This window comes from Elephas maximus, chromosome 2 (genome assembly GCF_024166365.1).
Source record: "Elephas maximus indicus isolate mEleMax1 chromosome 2, mEleMax1 primary haplotype, whole genome shotgun sequence".
NCBI classification, from domain to species: Eukaryota; Metazoa; Chordata; class Mammalia; order Proboscidea; family Elephantidae; genus Elephas; species Elephas maximus.
In genome coordinates, this window is record NC_064820.1 from 195,568,929 (window position 1) to 195,584,909 (window position 15,981).

At 45.3% G+C, this 15,981-nt stretch overlaps 1 protein-coding gene across 11 annotated transcripts in view; it reads left to right on the plus strand.

Moving 5' to 3' along the window:
- The window catches only part of HRH2 (histamine receptor H2), a 75,560-nt gene that overhangs the window by 1,142 nt on the left and 58,437 nt on the right, over positions 1 to 15,981 (plus strand). The gene's annotated exons all lie outside the window — the stretch shown is intronic.

Genomic DNA, 15,981 nt, shown 5'->3' on the forward strand with positions numbered 1-15,981 from the left:
CCAGTGGTTTATGGTGTTCCCCAATAGGATGTCATCCCCAACTCCAGTGACCTGAGAGCCCTGGCTCTGGTTGCTTCCTGAGAACACATTTGTATGCTCCAGGTCCTCTCCCTCTCCTTTGCCTGAGATGGTCAATGGTTGGAGCGGAGTGGTGGCCCTGGGTGGGCATGAAGCAGGGCCCAGGGGGCTTGAGGAACACAGGAACTCGGCCTCCCACCCAATCACCTGATGGTTCTCTAAGACCTGGCATCTCCCAAATGATCATTTATGTCCTGTAAAGGCCCTACCTTATCCTCTCCCTCTGAGCCTGAGTTTCCTTACCTTGTAACAAAAGTAATGAATTCCTATCTCTCAGAAGCAATGAGTTCCCTGTCACTGAGGTTATCAAAGGCAATTGGATAGATTTTATTTATTGACATTTCTGACCCTGAGGTATAAGGAGAACTGAATAAAAGCACCTCTCAAGCACCTAGTAGGTGCAGACCTGTCTGTACCTGGTGCTTTATTAATGTATAGCATTGGCTACAGCCATCACAACAGCCCTGGAAGCAGGTGCCATTCAACCCAATTTACAGATGAGAAAGCCAGGGCTTACGAGGTAAATGGTTTCCACACAGTCACACTGGCAGGAAGGGACTGAGCTGGGATTGGACCTAGGTCTACCCGACTCCTAGATGTTTACAGTGGTACCACGTGGCCCACAAGGTATGAATGTGTAAGGTTCCTAGCACAGGGCCTGGCACCTGGCAGGTGTGAGATCAGTGTTGGTTTGTAGTTCCACATGTATGTAGTGGGAAGAGCTTTTACTTATGACTGGATAAAGTGGGTTGGCAGAGGGGTTGGAACATCATTGCCAAGTGCTTTGTCTGGGGGTCTGGAAGGAAAGGAGGTAATTACTCAACACCCCATGGGAAGCAGATATCAGGCCAGCCTGCTAGCTTCTTTTCCTTCTTCCACCACCTTGTCCTGGTTAACCTCTTCCCCATTAACCTTGGCCTAGGCTGAGTCTCCTGGGTTCACAGATACTTCCCATCCTCCATCCTTGGCTAACGGCTGAACTGACCTTCCTGGGCCCTGTGTCTTAGGAGAAGTTGAGGCCAGCTGTGGTCCATCTCCACCAATGCCCGAGAGAGGGAAACGGGATTAAGTCACTATTCCAAGAATTTAGCTCAGCATTGGGGAGGAAATTCCTGATGCCGGGAAAATGAGTGTCCTGGCAAGATGGAGAAGTTCCTTCACCAAAAATGTTTTCAAAGAACGCAGGAGTACATCCAGATAAAATGATGGGGATCCAAGCAAAGCCCCTTTTAAATGCAAAGATATTCACCAACAATCACAGATCGTCTAGAGGTCCAACAGTAGGGAATCAATTAAGTAAATTATGGAACAGCCATATGATAGAATATCATGTGGCTATTAAAAACACAAAGTTTGTAATGAATGGGGACACGCTTATGCATATATATGTCTGTGTGTATATATATGTGTATATATGTGTTTGTGTGTATATGTATACACACATATACATATATATATACACACACGTATACATATATATATACACATACATATACATATACATATATATGAGCCCTGGTGTCTCAGTGGTTAAGTCCTTGGCTGCTAACTGAAAGGTCAGTGGTTTGAACCCGCCAGCTGCTCTGTGGGCGAAAGATGTGGCAGTCTGCTTCTGTAAAGATTACAGCCTAGAAAATCCTATGGGGCAGTTCTACTCTGTCCTATAGGGTCACTATGAGACGGAATTGACTGGATGGCAATGACATCCAAAGTAACTGTGTGTGTGTGTATGTTGTTATTGCTAGTTGCTGTGGACTTGGCTCCAACCCATGGCAACTGTAATGGGTTGAATCGTGTCCCCTCAAAATATAGGCCATGAGTCCCAGTATTGCATAATTGTTCTCCATTTTGTGATGTGTTGTAAATCCTAAACCTCTATATGTTAATGAGGAAGGCTTAGTGTGGGATGTATCTTGAGTCACACCCTTACTCAATTCACACCCTTACTCAAGACACACCCTTACTTAAGTCACATGCTCACTCACACTTTTTATCTTACAAGAGATAATGGGAGAGAAGCAAGCAGAGAGGGAGGGGACCTCACCACCAGCAACAAAGAAGAGCCAGGAGTGGAGTGTGTACTTTGGACCTGGGGTCCTTGCACTGAGAACCTTCTAGACCCAGGAGACAGAGAGCTGTAACACCAGAGACAGCACAAAACAGCAAGAAGAAGGGACAGGAGAACCAGGAGACTGGCAGTAGATGGCACAATGGGCTACTGACCCATGGGCAGGAGAGCTAAGTGCCTTTTTGGGGTACCCCTGGGCACATATCGGTGGAGCTGAAGAGCTTTGTAACACTTGCCCAAGCAGGGCAGAGGTGAGGTCGAGGGCCCGGGGAGGGGGGGTGGAGGGAGGTAGAGAGGCTTGCCTGCTAGCATGGCTGAGAAGCTGTCCTGACCGAAGAACTATATTCTGAGTCATTTCTGATCCTGATCCTGTTATGCCAAGAGATCGCCAAGGAATGCTGGGCCCACAGTTGCTAAAAGGAGACAAGGACCTTCCTTCAGAGCCAACAAAGAGAGAAAGCCTTCCCCTAGAGCTGGCACCCTGAGTTCGGACTTCTAGCCGCCTAAACTGTGAGAGAATCAACTTCTGCTCGTTAAAGCCAACCACTTGTGGTATTTCTGTTATAGCAGCCCTAGATAGCTAAGACGGCGACCTTGTATATAACAGGACAAAACATGCCCAATCCTGCATCATTCTCACAATTGTTGGTATGTTTGAGTCCATTGTTGCAGCTTTCGTGTTAATCCATCTCATGGAGGGTTTCCCTCCTTTTCACTGACCCTCTACTATAACAATCATGATGTCCTTTTCTAGCAGTTGGTCTTTCCTGATGACATATCCAAAGTAACCAAGACACATACACACACACATATATACGTATACACACATATATATACTTACATGTGTTTGCGTGTGTATAAAACTAGTTGCCATTGAGTCGATTTCAACACATGGTGACCCCGTGTGTGTCAGAGTAGAACTGTACTCATTAGGGTTTTTGATGGCTTATTTTTCAGAAGTAGATCACCCAGGCCTTTCTTCCAAAGGCCCTCTGGGTGGACTCGACCCTCCAGCATTTCTATTAGCAGCCAAGTGTGTTAACTGTTCATACCACCTAGGGTGTCTCTCTCTCTCTCTTTCTGTCTCTCTAAATATATGGGGGGCATGGTCAGATCTGTGGCAAAACCTTAGAAGAAAGACAGGAAGGAAATAGGCTAGAGAATGTTAACTGTGTTTGCCTGAGGACAGCAAGATTATGGGACATTTATTCCCTGACTCTTTATATTTTCTGAATTTTCCAGATTCTATGCAATGAGCATATACTTCAATCATTAGTGCACATAGAACTGTCTGGCTTTTGCTGAGCGCAGGGAGGGAGATCTCTGTGTGGATCTATAAAACTGGCAACCCATCTCAGGGCCTGCCAGGCCCATGGTGGTGGAGACTGAATTGTCTTTGGAAGGGCTCAGCAGCATTTGCCAGATTGAATTTTTTACCATATCTCGCCTCCTATCTTGTCTCTTCCAATTCTGATACATTCGTCATCCTTTTGTCAATCTGATAGTACAGATCTGAGGACAGTGCACCCTTACTCAAATGTATTCCATGCCTACCTTTTCACAATTGGATCAAGCCCAATGTCCTTAGACTGGCAAACATGGTTCATCACAGTCTGGTCCCTTCCCAGCCTCATCACCTCCAGCTATCCCACTGTACCCTCTGCTGGTCCAACTACAACAATCTACAGTCAGCTGTCTGAATCAACCCTGTTCTTCCCACCACCAAGCTTTCGCAAGAGCACTTTCTCCTGCTTGCAGTGCCCTCCTTTGCTTGACAACTCCTTCCTACGCATCCTTCAAGATTCCGCTCAAACCAGATCTTCTGGGAACCCCACAGCCCACAAGTTTATCTGTCGCCCCCAGGCTCCTTGAAAATAAGGACAATGTCACCCACCCACCCCTTCTCCTCACCAGTACCCAGGACAGGGCTGGCACATACCCACTTGTGAATGAGAAGGCACCTCTGTCTTGAGGCTTGGCAGGTCCCTTGGGAGACAAAAAGAATAATTCAATTATTAATACAAATAATAAAAAAAAATAGCTGACATTAATTTTGTTCTTACTTTATGCTCACAATAATCCTAAGAGGTTGTCATTGTGGTTAGTTGCAGCTGGGTCGGCTCCAACGCATGTATAACAAAACAAAACATTGCCTGCTTCTGCGCCATCTTCATGATTGTTGGCATGTTTGAGTGCATTGTTGTAGCTATTGTGTGAATTTATCGCATCGAGGGTTTCTTTCATTTTTCTTGGCCCTCTACTTTACCAAACATGATGTCCTTTTCTAGCAGTTGGTCTTTCCTGATGAGCTATCCAAAGTAAGCAAGTAAAAGTCTTACCATTCTAGCTTTTAAGAAACATTCTGATTGTATTTCTTCTAGGACTAATTTGTTCATTCTTCTGGGAGTACACAGTATATTCAACATTCGTCACTAACACCACAGCTCAAATGCATCAACTCTTCTTCTGGCTTCCTTTACCCAGCTTTCACATGCTTACGAGGAGACTGAAAAAAATCAGGGCTTGAGTCAGGCATACCTTAGTCATCAAAGCGATGTTTCACTTTTGAAAACTTTAAAGAAGTCTTTTGCAGCAGATTTGCCCAATGCAATATGTCGTTTGATATCTTGACTGCTTCTTCTTCCATGGCCATTGATTGTTAATCCAAGTAGAATGAAATTCTTGACTTCATTTTCTTCTTCATTTATCATGATGTTGTTTATTGGTCTAGTTAAGGTAGACACTACTAATATCTCCGTTTTACAGAGAGGAAACCTAGAGTCAAGAGTCAGGTACATTAGACCACTTGCCCAACATCACAGAGATTGCAAGCCAACCTATCTAAATCCAGAGCTAACGCTCTTAACCAGAGTCAGGTCAACAGGCCTAGTCAGCCAGCCTTTAACCAACCTGTCACAGAAACCCAGTAAGAAGCAGTGGATCTGCTGATTTCACAGGTGAGAAAAGAGCTCAGCAGTGAGGCCTCCAAAGTGCTGGACTGTGTGCTGGATGCTAGGAAGCCAATGTGCATAAAGCATCATCTCCAGGGAGCTCATAGACAGAGGGGGTGGTGATGGTGGTGTGAAAACAGTGTCCTAGGGCCTTTGATGGGGGAAGTTAAGAAATCAAGGGGCCTCAGTGGATACATGGCGAAGGCTACGCAGAAATGATATTTGAAGTGGTTCCTGAACAACAGGGTGCAATTCACCAGGTGAGAAAGAGAAGTTAGGACAGTTGTTCTGAACAGGTGACAATTTTGCCCCTCAGAGGACATTTGGCAATGTCTGAAGACATTTTTAGTTGTCACAGCTGGGAGCAGGGGTTGCCAGCATCCAGCGGGTAGAGGCCAGGGATGCAACTAAACATCTCACAATGCACAGGAAAGCCCCCCACCCCCCACACAAGACTTATTCTGCTCAAAACGTCAATAGTGCTAAGATTGAGAAACCTGCGTTAGAAGTAAAGGGTATTTTTGAATAGGGACCAGTATGTGCAAGACACAGGCATCCACAAATATTTGCTAAGCACCTACTCTGTGCTGGCCACCTTGTTTCCATGATAGCCTTGTTGGCCACCTGGTCTCACCACTTCTGCTGCCCTGCCCCACTGTCATCCATTCTTCACACAACAACCAGAGTGGTCTTTTTTTTTTTTTTTCTTTTAATATAACAGCATTATTTACATACCATACAATTCACTTATTTCAAGTGTACAGTTCAGTGGTTTTTAGTATATTCGGAGTTATGCAACCATCACTACTATCACACATCAGAACATTTCCATCATCCCAGTCGTTACTCACCCTGTGCCAGTGCCTCCCCCTCCCTCAGCAAAGCCCTAGGCAACTACTAATCTACATTCTGTCTCTATAGATTTGCCTGTTCTGACATTTCATATAAATGGGCTCATACAATATGTGGTCTTTTGTGTATAGCTTCTTTGACTCAGGATAATGCTTTCAAAGTTCATCTACATTGTAGCATGTATTAGTATTTCTTTCCTTTTATGGGCAAATAATATTACATTGTATGGTATGAATATGCCACATTTTGTCCATTCATTACTTGGTGGACATTTGGGTTATTTTTTTTTAATAATTTTTATTGTGCTTTAAGTGAAAGTTTATAAATCAAGTCAGTCTCTCACATAAACTTATATACACCTTATTATATACTCCCATTTACTCTCCCCCTAATGAGTCAGCCCGCTCCCTCCTTTCAGTCTCTCCTTTTGTGACCATTTTTGCCAGTTTCTAACCCCCCTACCCTCCCATCTCCCCTCCAGACAGGAGATACCAACATAGTCTCAAGTGTCCACCTGACGCAAGTAGCTCACTCTTCATCAGCATCTCTCTCCAACCCATTGTCCAGTCCAATCTATGTCTGACGAGTTGGCTTCAGGAACGGTTCCTGTATTGGGCCAACAGAAGGTTTGGGGACCATGACCGCCAGGGTCCTTCTAGTCTCACTCAGACCATTAAGTCTGGTCTTTTTATGAGAATTTGGGGTCTGCATCCCACTGTTCTTCTGCTCCCTCAGGGGTTCTCTGTTGTGTTCCCTGTCAGGGCAGTCATCAGTTGTGGCCGGGCACCATCTAGTTCTTCAGGTCTTAGGATGATGTAGTCTCTAGTTCATGTAGCCCTTTCTGTCTCTTGGGCTCATAATTACCTTGTGAGCTTGGTGTTCTTCATTCTCCTTTGATCCAGGTGGGTTGAGACTCATTGATGCATCTTAGATGGCCGCTTGCTAGCATTTAAGACCCCAGACGCCACACTTCAAAGTGGGATGCAGAATGTTTTCTTAATAGATTTTATTCTGCCAATTGATTTAGATGCCCCCTGAAGCCATGGTTTTTACTTTTTGTCTGTTATGAGTAATGCTGCTATGAACATTCGTGTACAAGTTTTTACGTGGATGTTATGTTTTCATTTTTCTTGGGACTATTCCTAAGAGTAAAATTCTGTGTCATGTGGCAACTTTGTTTTACCTTTTGAGGAACTGCCAGACGGCTTTCCAAAGTGCCTGCACTATTTTACATTCACATGAGCAATGTATGAGGTTTTGATTTCTCCACATCCCTGCCCGTGCTTGCTATTATCTGTCTTTTTAATAATGGCTTTCTTAGTGGGTATGAAGTAGAATCTCACTGAAGTTCTGATTTGCATTTCCATGATGGCTAATGACGTTGGGCATCATTTCTTGTGCTCACTGCTCACTTGTAGATCTTCTTCAGTGAAACTTCTATTTAGTTCAGAGTCATCTTTTAAACTTTGTGTGTCATCCCTTTGTTGTTGTTGTTAGCTGCCGTCTAGTCGGCCCCTGATTCATGGCCAACCCACACAAAATGGAAGGAAATGCTGATCAGTCCTGCGCCATACCCGTGATTGTTTGCGGGTTGAACTGTTGTGATCTATAGTGTTTTCAGTATTTCCAGAAGTAGATCCCCAGCCTTTCTCCCTAGTCCGTGTTAGTCTGGAAGCTCCCCTGTAACCTGTTCAACATCATTGTAACACAAGCCTCCACTGACAGATGGGTGGTGGCTGCGTGTGAAGTGCATTGGCCAGGAACAGAGTCCTCAGGGATTTCCTTACTTAGAATGAAAGCAAAAAAAAAAGTCCCCACAAAATCTACAAGGCCCTATACAATCTCGCCCTGCCTATGGCTTGGAATGTATCTCCCATCTCTCTCCCCTCACTTACTCTGCTCTGACCTCATTGCCTCAAAAGCGACACGACAAGCTTGCTCCCTCCGTAGTCCTTTGCACTTGCTGTTTCCTCTGCCTGGACGTCCGTTTGCACAGTAGCTGTGTGGTCAGACTAGAGAGACCCTCCTGTCTTCCCAATCTCGAGTACCCACCCCCAAGCTCTCTCTAGCATATCTCAAGGTTTCCTTTAATCATTTATTACTATCTGATACGATCTTTCTTTTATTATTATGGTAAATACACACACACCAATATATATAGTTGCTATGGCTAATTAATGTCACTGAATTGTATGTGTAAAAAATGTTGAAATGGGAACTGCTTTGTTACATGTGTGTATATCTACATCCACATCTGTATCACTGACTCCACAGCAACGGGTTTGGTTTTTTGGATATACGGTATAAAAATATCCAAAAAACCAAACCCGTTGCAGCAGAGTCAATTCTGACTCAGTGATATAGATGTGGATGTAGATATACACACATGTAACAAAGCAGTTCCAATTTCAACATTTTTTTGGATATCTATACGGTATATCGGAAACCCTGGTAGAGTAGTTGTTGAGTGCTACGGCTGCTAGCCAAAAGGTTGGCAGTTCGAATCTGCCAGGCGCTCCTTGGAAACTCTATGAGGCAGTTCTACTCTGTCCTATAGGGTCACTATGAGTTGGAATCAACTCGACGGCAGTGGGTTTGGTTTGATTTTGGCATACTGTATATCTGTATCTATATGTATAAGAAGCCCTGGTGATGCAATTGTTTAGTGCTCGGCTGCTAACCAAAGGATCAGTGGTTTCAACCCAGGTGGATTCAGTGGCTCCACAGAAAAAAAGACCTGGCAATCAACTCCAGTAAAGATTAAAAAAAAAACTCTATCCTATAGAGTCGCTGTGAGCCGGAATCAACTCGATTACAATGGATTTGGTTTTTTGGTTTGGAACATTTTCAAGGTTCCCATGTTGTGGCATGTATCAGGACTTCAATCTCTTTATGGCTGAAAAATATTCCATTTATGTATATGCCACTCACTGTGACCCCGGGTGAGACATCGCCCCTCCCTGGGCCTCAGCTTCTTCATCTGAAAAGCAGTGGAGTCATGACTGGCTGATCTCAAAGGGCCTCTCTAACTCTGCCCTTCTCTGATGTCTTCTTCTGTGAGACAGGCTGCCAGGAGGGCACAGGCTTTTGCAGTGAGAGAAGGGTGGCTAGAGCCAAGTTGGTCACGGATAGGATCAGGCAGCACGGCTGATGGTCGCCAGCCCTGGGGAACAGTCTCCAAAAGCTTGCGGCAGCTTTGACCTATTGTCCAGCCCCCAGACACAGCAAGACAGATCATAAACACCTCCAGCCCCAGCAATGACTCTTACACCTTGGGGTCACTTTCAGCTCCGGAATTGCCCACTCTTCCTGGGAGACTACTCCTCCAGCCTCAGTGTTCTCTTAACATCAGAGGCATTCATTTCACTCATTCAGTCATTCAGCAAACACTCCCTGGGCCCTGCTTGTGCCCAGCCTGGGCAGTGTACTGGCGACCCAGAGATGGATAAATGTGACCCCTGCTGAAGGATGGATCTAATGAGGAGGGCTTACAAGGAGGGAGTAACATAAAAATGATGTCGCAGGGGGACAGATGCAGCCTGTAAGCCATGTGCAAACCACAGAGAACAGAGTCCACTCAGGTGGCCTAGGGGCATCAGGGAAGCATTCGCACAGCTGGGCTTAGAGGTGAAGGGGAGTGCAGAAGGTAGATGGTGTGTCTAGATATTCCAGATTGAGAAAGAACACATGCAAAGCACAGAGCTGCAAAACTGCCAAGAGCCCTCAGGGCATTCAGAGCAATTTGCTTTTGCCCAAGGCCCCAGAGGCTGTGGATGGAGGTAATAGAGGGGTCAAGAGCACTCAGATCTTGAAAAATCTTCAATGCCAGGCTGAGGAGTTTGGACTTCGTTTGGATAGAAGTCATGGAAAGATGTTAGGCTGAGGGTAGAGGTGAGCAGTTTTGTATTTTCTAAAATGCTCTTTCTCCAGACAGCAAGGAGGCAGGTGGGGCTGAGGAGAGAACAGGAGGCCAGGAACCTCGTCAGGATGCAGTTGGTTGTGTCCAAGTGAGCAGTGAGGAAGGCCGGGGCACTGCTGCTGGAGAGAAGGAAACAGATTTAAAAGCTGTTGTAGAGATACAATTTGACAAAGGTGGTATAGGAGGCAGTGGGAGGGGCCTAAGTAGTGAAAGACATGGGAACAGCTGCTGTCAGTCTCGTGGGTCCAGGAAGGCACAAGGACATGGCCATGGAAGGCACAAGGAACTGGGGGAGTGGTGTTTTTCAGGTGTCTGGGGAGGGAGAAGAGAGGCAGCAGGACAAAATGGTACAGACCAATGGATTTGGCTTTTTGGAAACCCTGCAATACATAGCACCCTCTGAGAGGGTCCCAGCACAAGCTGGTGGGTTCACTCAAGTCTGCATTCGAGTCCCCAGCTTGATTCGATTCACCTTTGTACTTCCCAAATGCATAGATTCCTTTCCAAAGCCACACCTTTAATAAACATCCATGGACCCACTTGGAGAAATGCCTTTTTCTACAGGTTTATTACCTGCCTGGGGTTTTTTTTCCTTTAAATTTTTGAATAGGTGAGGCCTTCATGTGGCTCAAAAGTCCAGTACACAAAGGAACAGGGTGAAAGGCCTAGCTCCCACCCCAGCCCCCATCTGCCCTGCCTCCCCCTCCAAAAAAAAAAAACAAAGAGATGATCATTTCTGTTAGCTTGTTGTGGCACCTCCCAGACTTTCTTGATGCAAATACAAGGAAAAACAAATATATATGTATATATGCAGTAAAACCCATGAAAACCGGCACCTGGGTAAGGCAGAAAACTGTCAGAGAAGGGAAACATAAATATTTTCCACTAATAGAGAGCGATAGAAAAGTGGTAAGACTGCAGCCTGTCAAAGGCAGAAACTTGCAAGACCCGGAAAAACAAGGCAATCTTGTCGAGTTCTGGCTCTCACAGATTTCACTGTACATGTTTTATTTTTGACACAAAGGGAGCCAATTATACCCACTGTTCCAAACCTTGCTTGCTTTTTTTTTTTTTTTTTTGGTCACTGTAGAATTAATGCTCAATATAGAAATTTTTGAAAGAAGAAATGTAGAAAGAAGATAGTAATCACATAGAACACCATTCAAAGAAAACCGTTACTACCATCCAGTCTTTCCTCCTCAGCATAAATTTTACTTACTGTTTTTTCCCTGTAAGCTAACAGGACAGGAGTTCATAGTTATAATCATCCTCTATCTACGATTTGCATCTTGGTATTTTTACTTAAATACAGGAATTTTCCCTTATTATTTCATGGCTTCCCAAAAGTGATAGTAGTGGCTCTATTAATTCTACTATGACATAATTTACTCAACCATTCTCTTTTTGAACATATGAAGGTCATTTGCAATATTTGGCTATTGTTACATAAGCCAGTTAAATCTACATTTTTTAATGTATTTGGGACTGGGCTGATTGGGCATCTTCAGAAAGCCTCGGAATCTGGGCCAGAAGGTAAAAAGCCCATGGTTTGATCTTCTAGGGCTGGGGGTAGGTAGGTCAGGTGTGGTATGGAGATAACTCAAGGAAGATGGGGAACCACTCTGGGCCAAGCATGGTGCTGAGTGCTGTGCATGACATACAGAATTAATATTTACTGAGCACCTACTAAGCGCTGAGCTTTACACACATTTGCCTGCTTGTTCCTCACAACAGCCATATAACATAGGAACTATTGTTATCTCCAGGGGGCAGTTGCAGTTCAGTGGTAGAACTCTCTCCTTCCATGCAGGAGACCTGGATTAGATTCCCAGCCAGTGCACCTCAAGCACAGATACCACCAGTCTGTCAGTGGAGGCTTGCATATTTCTAGAATGCTGAACAGGTTTCAGCAGAGCTTTCAGACTAAGACTGAGATCCACTTCTGAAAATCAGTCAATGAAAATTCCATGGGTTACATATGATCCCATTCACAACCGATCATGGGAATGGCTCAGGACTGGGCAGGATCTCATTCTGTTGTGCATGGGATTACCATGAGACATTGTTACCTCCAGTCTACAGTTAGGGAATCAGAGGCAGAGAGAAGTGGAGACATTGCTCAGGCAGCAAAGAGAAGCATAGAGTCAGAACCTAACTCACGTAATTGGCTCTAGAAGAGCCTTGCTCTTAACCTTCATGAACCCCTCAACACCCTGGTAGGATTATAATCTTCATTTGTTATGGATTGAATTGTGCCCTCCCCCAAAAAATAAGTGCTGTAAATCCAGGTGGCGTCACAGCTCCCTCAAGGGTACAGGGGGTGCGAACCACACCAGGTGACACTGGCAGAGGGGATGACACCGGCAGAGGGGATGACACCAAAATGGGTGTTTAAAAAAAAATCCCTGTAGTTAGTTACAACAACAACAAAACATTTTTGTAAACCAAGTTTACATGTATCAATATACCTACAAGGCTAAAACTCTATGCTAATTTACTTTTCGAACCTTCTAATGCACTCCAGTCAGAGCTGTCATTATTAGCCAATTACAGTGACGCTTCAGATCATGTGGTTTCATTCTTATGCACTACAAGCACAGGCTGTTGTTTTCGTTGCTGCCGGTGTTTGTATAGTGACTCATTTTGTCAAATTTTCTGGCTTTTAGCTACAATATTGTGGTAATTAGTATTTGTGAACCTACACACAATAACTTTTTTGAGAATGAAGTAGTGATTAAAGGAAAAGAAGGAGTGATATACAGGAATTACGATCTATAAATAACAGCAGTACAAAAAACATTACGAAGCATTCTGTATGGTCTGCTATGGAAGAAGGCCACGGAGGTGGTGGTGACACCATGAGCTTACCACACTGGGTGACACCAACCCTAGTGATGCCACTGGTAAATCCTAACCTCTATGTCTAGGGTTATAATCCCATTAGGGATCGATTGTCTTTGTTATGTTAATGAGGCAGGATTAGTGTATGGTGTATCTTGAGTCAATCTCTTTTGAGATATAAAAGAGATTGAACAAACAAGTGAGCAAGCAGAGATGGGGAAGAGAGATGCCAAGCCACATGAAGGCTGTCCAGGAGCAGAAACTCAAAAGAACAGACCCTCTTCCAGATCCAACAGACAGAGAGCCTTCCCCTAGAGCCGGCACCCTGAATTCAGACTTCTAGCCTCCTAAACTGTGAGAAAATAAATGTGTTTGTTAAAGCCTTCCATTTGTGGTATTTCTGTTACAGCAGCACTGGATAACTAAGACATCATTTTACAGAACAGGAAATTGGGGCTCCAAGCAAAGTCCCCTGGCCATAACGGCCTAACTGGTAAGTATCAGAGCTGGGATTAGAACCCACTGCAGCAGGGTGAAAGGACTCTTGTTCATCAGGAGCCCGGGGCTGAGATGAGAGGCAGGCTAGGAGGAAGGGCTGAGGAGAATTCCAGAGCGCCATTCTGAGGGCTGACAAGGTCAAACTCATGTAGAGTGAGGTGAAAGGCATTCAAAGAAGCTGAGGGAGGAGAGAGCAAAGTCATGGGCAGAGCTGTCAAAATTCGGGAGGGGGTGCAGGAGAAGCAGGGAGAGGACAAGGCTCAGCCCAGTGTTGAATTGAGGAAGAAAGTAGAACAGTGTTGATGCAGAGCAGTTCCCACGCTTTCCCAGGGCGAGGTCCTGCTTGGTTAAAATAGTTTTTTACAGAAGTTTCCGAACATACAGAGCAGTAGAGACAAGAAGCCCAGTGCTCATTCCCCTCCCCAGTGCAACAATTTCCACCTTATGTCAATCATCTTTCTTCCATCTCCTCACCCCACGTATATGTTTGTCTGTTCACTTGCATATTTTAAAGTAAATAAAATATATTTCAAAGTAAATTCAAGACACTAAGGAACTTTGTTCATAAAAATTCCAGTGTTCATTTCTAACTGATGAGTTCATGACTCCTTACCATTATTGCACCTGAGACAATTGCAGAATTAATAATGCTTCCTTCGTATATTCTGATGTTGCTGTGTGCTGTGGAGTTGATACTGACTCCTAGCGACCCTATAGGGCAGAGTAGAACTGCCCCATAGGGTTTCCCAGGCTGTAAGCTTTCCAAGAACAGATCGATAGGTCTTTCCTCCTGCAGAGCGACTGACCTTTGGGTTGGCAGCTGAGAGCTTAACCATTGCACCACCAAGTGCTCCTTAGTATATTCCAGTACCTGAGCCTGTATCCAAGAGTTTTGTTTGGATCAGGATCCAAACAAGGTCCACATGTGACATTTAGATATGATATCTCTGAAAGGACCCCTCTTCAAGCTTTAAACAAGCTTTGAAACTCCACTAAAGGGGTTTTGCATTTTCTGTTCACAGACTGAGCAGAACCACAAAGGCCAGTGGCATCTGTAACTTGATATTCCTTTTCTAAGGTAGCTGAATTTTATTAGCCTCAAGAGCAGCTACCTCAAGGTGACAAAGTCCGGTGTCTCAGAGGCCTGGCGGGTGGCGAGAACCAGACCACCTGGGCTAGGTTCTGGCCCTATTGCTTCTCTCTGCAGCCTGAGTGATGTCTTGGTGCCTGTCTACCTTCAATTCCCTAACTGTGTTATTGTTAGCTGTCGTCAAGTTGGCCCTCGACTCATGGTAACCCCATGCACAGCGGGAGAAAACGCTGCCCGATCCTGCACCATCTTCATGATCAGTTGTGGATCGGACGTTTGTGATTCTTAAGCTTTTCATTGGCTGATTTTCAGAGGTAGATCACCAAGCCTTTCTTCCTAGTACATCTTAGCCTGGAAGCTCCCCTGAAACCTGTTCGGCACCATAGCAACACACAGGCCTCCAATCACAGACACATGGTGGTTGCACATGAGATGCATTGGCCAGGAATCGGACCTAGGTCTCTCTCCTGGGAAGCAAGAATTCTACCACTGAACCAACATTGCCCCCTACCTTAACTGTAGACTGGTAATAACAATTTAAAAAAAAAAAAAAATTGCCATCAAGTCGATTCCAACTCATAGGTGACCCTATAGCACAGAGTAGAACTACCGCAGAGGGTTTCCAAGGAGCAAGCAGCTGGTGGATTTGAACTGCCAACCTTGTGGTTAGCAGCCAAGCTCTTTAACCACTATGCCATCAGGGCTCTGGAGATGACAACAGTCCCTACATTATATGGCCATTGAGAGGACTAAAAGGATGAATGTATGTAAAGGTTGGCACTTAGTAGGTGGTCCACATAGTGTACAAGCACTCAGCACCATGCTTGGTCCAGATTGGTTCCAAGCCTTCCTCCAGCTCCTCATTCGCCTCTCTCCTGCCCCACCCTGTGCCCTCTCAATGCAGGATCGCATGTACAGCCCCTTCTTCATGAGGCTCTCAGCAGCTTTCCCCAAACCTATCACTTAGGGAAGCTCTGCTGGGGGAGAGGGGGAGAAGCATGCCTGCAGAGGGTGTGGGGGGAAGCCACCGCTAAGCCCCAACCTTCAGGGGGCTGGTGGAAATGTGGCCCAGGACTGTTTTTCAAAAGAAGCTGGAAATTTGGATTTTTACATAAAATCTAATTTTTTGAAATATTGTTCTTTCTCCCCCATAAACACGACTTGAAGCAAATAACACTCTTCAGCAGTGTGTGGCCGTTACTTTGGTCTTTGCTGCCCATGCATTTGAGAACAGGCAAGATGCATGTCACTGGTTGTGTCACCACACTGTGATTGATGTCCTCACTGGTAATAACACCCTCGCCTCCTGCACACCCCATGCTCACAGACACGCACGCCACTGCAGCCAGGAACCACTGGTCTGCACATGCTTGTGAAGGAAAGGAGATTTACTTGACCCAGAGCAGAAGATCTTGCTGGGTCCACATCAGACACTAAACTGTGGGCTCCTCAAGGGCAGATGGGGTCTTACACAGCACAGGACTGTCACAGAGCAGTAGTCAGCAAACTTCCACTGGGGGTTGAGGAACTGGGGGTCTCTGGAGTGAAGAATGGTGGACCCTGGGAGCCCACGAGCTCTGGGTGGCTCCAGAGAGCTGAGCTGGGCCACAGGGAGGAATTGGCAGGCAGGCAAGCAAGCTTGGGATCAGCGTGAGGGGATCTTGCTAACAGTGCTGCCCAGAGA